We start from the raw sequence: 6,255 nt of genomic DNA, 5'->3' as shown, positions 1-6,255 counted from the left end.
TATATTAAATTAGTCTTATATTTACGGAAATAAACATGCAAATTTGAAACTCATAAGGCTATAAAAGAAAAACAACAAACAACAACAAATCTGACATACGGAGATACAAGGTTTTGCGGCCTGACAGGAGCGACAACGATCCATCTCTTGTGTTTTGCTTGTGATCTTCAACATCGATAAGGTTTTCCCATCCTTCAGGCTCGGAGTATGAAATGACCAGTCTCTCCCAGTATGGCTTGGACGTTATTGATTTGCCATTATGTTGTATGAGGGGGAGAAAATCCATAGCCCTCCCTTTAAATAACCATCACACTCAGACAACACAGATATATCACAGCAGAGGGGGGAGAAAAAAAAACGTATCGAATTGGAACACATGTGAGGAGGGGGTGGGGGAGGGGGGGGGGGGGTAGGGCTGGAAAAATATAAGAATGGCAAATCTTCTTCTTCTTCAGAGCGTCTTATGTCTGGCGAGGAAGGAAAGGGTGGAAATAAAAGCAAGCTTTGTGTGGAGTTGTGTTGTGATTTGTTGTGTCCAAAGCCGTCGCTGATTCAGCAGACTGTATAGTGTTCTAATTATAGGAATCCGCTCTTCGTACGCTGCATGCATGCACAAAGTCCATTGTTTGCAGGCATGTGCACACATAGACATCAAAGGGGGCTTGAGCCCCTGCTTTTTTACCCGTCTGTAAAAGGTGCCCTCTGAAAGCAGTTTTTACTATGGTGAAAGAAATGCCATATAATATCTGAAGGCAGCATTCAAGAACAATTGCCTTGTCCAAACTCTCCTGAACTTGAGTGCATCTTATGTTGAAAGAATTGCCCTCTCAGTGTAGAAATCCATGCCGCTACGCCACATCTCCAGTTTTGACTTGATTAGTTTAGTGTGGTATCAAGTACCGAAAATAGCCAACCTCCAAGCTCACCACAAGTTGTGAGCTTGGAGGTCTGTTATTTTAATATTTTCACCAAAAGGCCATTTTAGAAATGTCAGCCCCTGCATCTTTAACATTCTCTGCACGTCCCTGATTGTTTGTGTTTGTAGTTGTAGTGTGTGTGTGTGTGTGTGTGTGTGTGTGTGTGTGTGTGTGTGTGTGTGTGTGTGTGTGTGTGTGTGTGTGTGTGTGTGTGTGTGTGTGTGTGTGTGTGTGTGTGTGTGCGCGCACGCGCTTTGGATTAAAAGCGTCTGCTAAATGCCTAAATTGTAAATTGTGCGTGCGCATATACTTACAAGGGACTAATGTGCCCATAGGAATTAGAGAAATAGATGTGAGTACTCTTTTTTTCTGGTCCCCACAAGAGAAATGGTTGTTTCATGGTTAAAAAAAAGGATTTGAGGAGTTATATAATTTATATCTAGGCCTTCAATTAGGAAAAGATTTGGGTTGTGGTTAGGGGTTTTTAGGCATTTAGGTATAGGCTTAGTTATTCCTGCTTATACCGTTGAGCTGTGAGTTAAGGGTTATAGAGTTAAGAATGACCATTAAAAAGGTACATTTAAAAAGGTACATTTAACAAAGGTACAATGGAATAGAACAAGCATGCTTTTATTGGCAGCATTTAAAAGCACACATACAGAATCACCATTAAAAGCACCAAAATGGATAAAAGAAAATCCCCCAAAAAGCCTATGAGCTTGTTTCCACTGTGTGGTCCAATTTATATGACATTTATAAATTCCATTCTCTGAATGATATGTATAAAACTGCCATCTTAAAATTGTGGTGTCCTCACCAGCATTATACAAACATTTGTGTGTGCGCATGGCATGCGTTTGCTCATGCGTCTGTGCGTGTGTGCGTATGTGTGTGCGTGCATGTCTCTGTACGTGTGCGTGGGCTTCTTGCACAGTCATGTGTTGAAAGTAGACCACTAGGTCCTGACGGCCTCATTCAGTGTTCCTTTTATTCTGTTGAGTAAATTGAATCTACATGAATTTGTCGCGGTTGCATCGCTGCACACAGACTCACAGTAGTACTTTAAAGGACCACTTCACCTCTGGGACAACCAGATCTTCTTTTATTGTTGTTTGGGACACGATCAACACAATCCTGAGTTATTATTTGTGTTCAATCTGTGTTTTTAGATATTTTAGTAGATGAGCATGCTACAAAGCATCATATGATGCAAAATGGATGATGCATGATGTAGCATGCTGAAATACTAAAATATCTAAAAACACAGATTTAACACAAAAAAATAACTCAGGATTGTGTTGATCGTGTCCCAAACAACAATAAAATAAGATCTGGTTGTCCCAGAGGTGAGGTGGTCCTTTAAGGTCCAAAAAGAGGCGCTCGGGTACCACCGTGGCGCAGAGGGTGGTAATTGTCATTGCACCTCACTCTAAGAAAGAATTCTGTGACCGAGTAAATAGCACTATTAGAAAAAGTTATATTTACTCAATAAAATCACTGAATATCATGTATGTGATTGTTTGAGTAGGTCACACCAAACAAAATGAGTAAAAATCCAACTGTTCTTTTTGAGTTAGATGTACATATATTATTTGAGTTAATTTCATGAGAATAAATTAGTATTTGACCAACTGATTTTATTCATGAATTATACTCAATTTGTTTTGGTAATTTTCCTTCATAATATTTGAGTATGGAGTACTTATATGGATCAATTTAAAAAGACCCTTAATTATAATTCATTCCAACTTAATAATCTTTCATCTCTCACAACAACTTAAACAATTGAGTAGATATGACTAAGATTCAAAATTGTACATGGGAAAGTTCTACTGGAACATTCTGTCAACAAACAGCAGCAGCACACATCTTCAACAAGAAACCTGGAGAGTGTTTGCAAATATTGGTAAGTAGATTTACTGTATCTTTGTGCATATAGGCTACACAAATGTATTGGGTATAACTTATGTTCTTTACAAAGGTTTGCAGCTAGTTAAGGTTACAGTGAGGGGAATGTGCAAGCCCTCTAGTCATTGTGACTTTTTGCATTTATTACAAGCTATGCACAGCTGCATACAATGGTGTGTACAATGAAGATAAAATGCACAGGTATAGGCCTACATTATTATCTACATGTCTTCTTTTTTACTCTCTTCCCCTCATCTCTGTCTTCCAGGTTAGTGCAAAGTTCAGGATGATCACCACACTGAATCTTGAGCCAAAATGTATGGCAATGTTGGACTTCTATACCCCCAAACTACTGTCCATGTTCCAGTCCAAGAAGGGCAGTTTGGGCACAAATGAGTATTGTACTTCAGGTATGAAACTTTCATTTACTCTAACTGCTTTAATTATATTTCACCTGGCTAATGACAATAATTACTATATTAATTTATGCTAAACTCATCTTTATCCCCTGCAACTCTCTCTCCTGATTATTCATTTCTAAATGTATGTCTTAATAGCTACTAAGGACAGTCTCCCAGCTTCCGTTGCTAAAACTGGGTTGTGGAAACAATTGTATTGCCAAAGTTTATGTTAGTTATGAAAGTGCAGTCATACTTTTTCTTTATTGTTCAAATAATTATTTTTCTATTCTGCAGAGAGGAATCCCCAATCAACGAACACGAGAGGTCATCATCCGATGTCTCATCGACCATCTGGAAGAAGATAGTGTCAAGATCAAGGACTTTCAAGTTAGTAAAATAAATGTTTTGACGTTTTAATGTCATCGTGGATGAGACCATCACATGCAAAGGAACAGCATAGTGATGTCCAGAGAATGAGGTTGTGACATTGGCTGAATGGCTGTTGCATCCGTTGCATGTCTGGTCCAACTGATTCAAGATTATGCCCAGGGCTGCATGTGTGGAGACAGCTAGGATTGCTCAATGTGTGTCTGTGTGTCTTGTAACATTTAGCCTGAAAGTGAGCTCTAAACAATTATCTTCACAATGTGTGCAGGAAGGAAGCTGCTGGTGCACCTGTCAGAGTAGAAGAGAAGTTGACAGAGGAGGTGATGATGAAGATGAAGATCTACCTGCTGCAGAACCAAGAGGACTCAATGAATGAACCTACTGATGTAGGTATTGTGATTAAGGGCATCACTGCCCTCAACAATCTTGGGGGTCTGCTGCTATCTGTTGGGACTGTTCTATGCCTTTAATCTGAGATACCCCAAGAACCTCAGATATGGTCTTGAGATGTTCCAAAAAGTAGTTGAGTTGGATCCTGGACACCTTTCAGCCAAAGTTCAGAGACTGAAAAAATGTCTGCTTGCCCCGACTACTGTTCAGCAAGATGCTCTCAGAAAGTGGGTATAACCTACTGAAAGTGGATTTATTGTCAAAACAGCATTTTTGCAATGGTATTTGTTGCTGATAGTAATTAGTTAATGTAAAGTGTTTGTTTCTGGTGCATTCGAGTCATAATGCAAACAGGTCAGTTTAGCATATAGACATTACACGTGTGCATAGTCAATATGTTTAAATGTTGAGCTACTGTAAATGCTTATTTATTATTTCATATTCCAAGTTGTGATTTTCTTTCATGCCAAATGGCCTCTGACTGTCTTCTTTAATGTATTTTGTGGTTATGACTTACTGTTCATTTGATGGGCTCATTGTTCTTATGGTGCATAATGTTTGACAGACTGCTTACTTACAGTATGCACAGTTCAATTAGAGGTACTTATATACAGTATTGTGAACACACACTGCTCTTTAGTAAACAGAACATTTTAAAAGTGTCAGGGATACCCCTTTCCTGATCATTATCTTTAAACATATTGTTTTTGCAGGCATTGTTGCATGTAATTTACATACTAAAGTATGTTGAATGTTCATACTTGATGTGGTGTTACACTGGTCAAAATTAATTGATTAAAAAACATAATTATCTGCATAATTATTTCATGTGTATTCATTTGACATCATGTACTCCTGGAGTAAAAGGTAAAGTAAATGAAAGGGGTAAATGGTACTATATGAATTAAATTAATAAAAGTAAATGAATAGAGTAAATGTGACATATTTGTTTTGTTAAATCATACTCTAATATTCAATTAGATCTACTTAATATTTCAATGTATTTACTTGTAGTCTTTTGTGGCATTGACTGCATAATTTAATTATATCTACTCAATTTCTTTAGGTCATTGTACTCAATTTTAGTTGTTAATAAGTACGTAAAAGTTTTGGTTACTTTTACTCAAATTAATTGAGTATCATCTACCTGATTTCATAACAGTAATATTTACTCAATATTTTTGAGTGTAAAAATGTTTCACCAATAAAATTGAGTAGAGCCTAGTTTTTGTTTTTAGAGCTGGTCCTACAGGCTGAGGGTGACGCTTGTCAGCAGGGTAGTGTTGGGCTGGAGGAGTAGCACGAAGGCTCTTGTCTACGTCCTCCTGGTGGGGGCTCCTCACATGAGTCGGTAGGATACAACAGCAGTGACAACACATGTGTTTGTGGGGACGAATGAATTGCGGCTGATACCGACAATAAGCCACTCCCGACCTACTTGTATATAAATAAAAATACACATAGTGCAGTGGTGGGCAGTATCTAAGTACATTTACTTGAGTATCTGTACTGTAATGAGCATTTGTATTTTTGGATGCTCTCTTGACTTTCACTCCACTATATTCCAAAGCTACTGTACTAGTTATTTCCAAGAAGGGGAATAAGTGATGAATTAGCCACTCAAGCCCTCGCTCAAATATCGCTACAACAGCACGTCTACAAGATCACAACAAGTCGCTTGGCGAACCTGTTGTGAGTTTGTATAGAACTGCTATTTTCAAAATAATCTAGAAAGAATATTGAATATTTTTGAAGCATTCTAACAACAACAACAAAGGCGAATGGTCCCTGGCACAAAGTGTTTTCAGATCCATGGTCAAATACACATTAATTCAGGGGGTCCTTGACATGAAAAGGTTTGAGACTCACACACATGTACATGGAGGACACACACACATGTACACTACATGGAGGACACACACACATGTACATGGAGGACACACACACATGTACACTACCTGGAGGACACACACACATGTACATGGAGGACACACACACATGTACATGGAGGACACACACACATGTACACTACATGGAGGACACACACACATGTACATGGAGGACACACACACATGTACATGGAGGACACACACACATGTACATGGAGGACACACACACATGTACATGGAGGACTCACACACATGTACATGGAGGACACACACACATGTACATGGAGGACACACACACATGTACATGGAGGACTCACACACATGTACATGGAGGACACACACACATGTACATGGAGGACACAC

The sequence above is a fragment of the Nannobrachium achirus genome, assembly GCF_963921795.1.
Source record: "Nannobrachium achirus genome assembly, chromosome: 4".
NCBI classification, from domain to species: Eukaryota; Metazoa; Chordata; class Actinopteri; order Myctophiformes; family Myctophidae; genus Nannobrachium; species Nannobrachium achirus.
Note: the sequence above shows the minus strand (reverse complement) of the source record.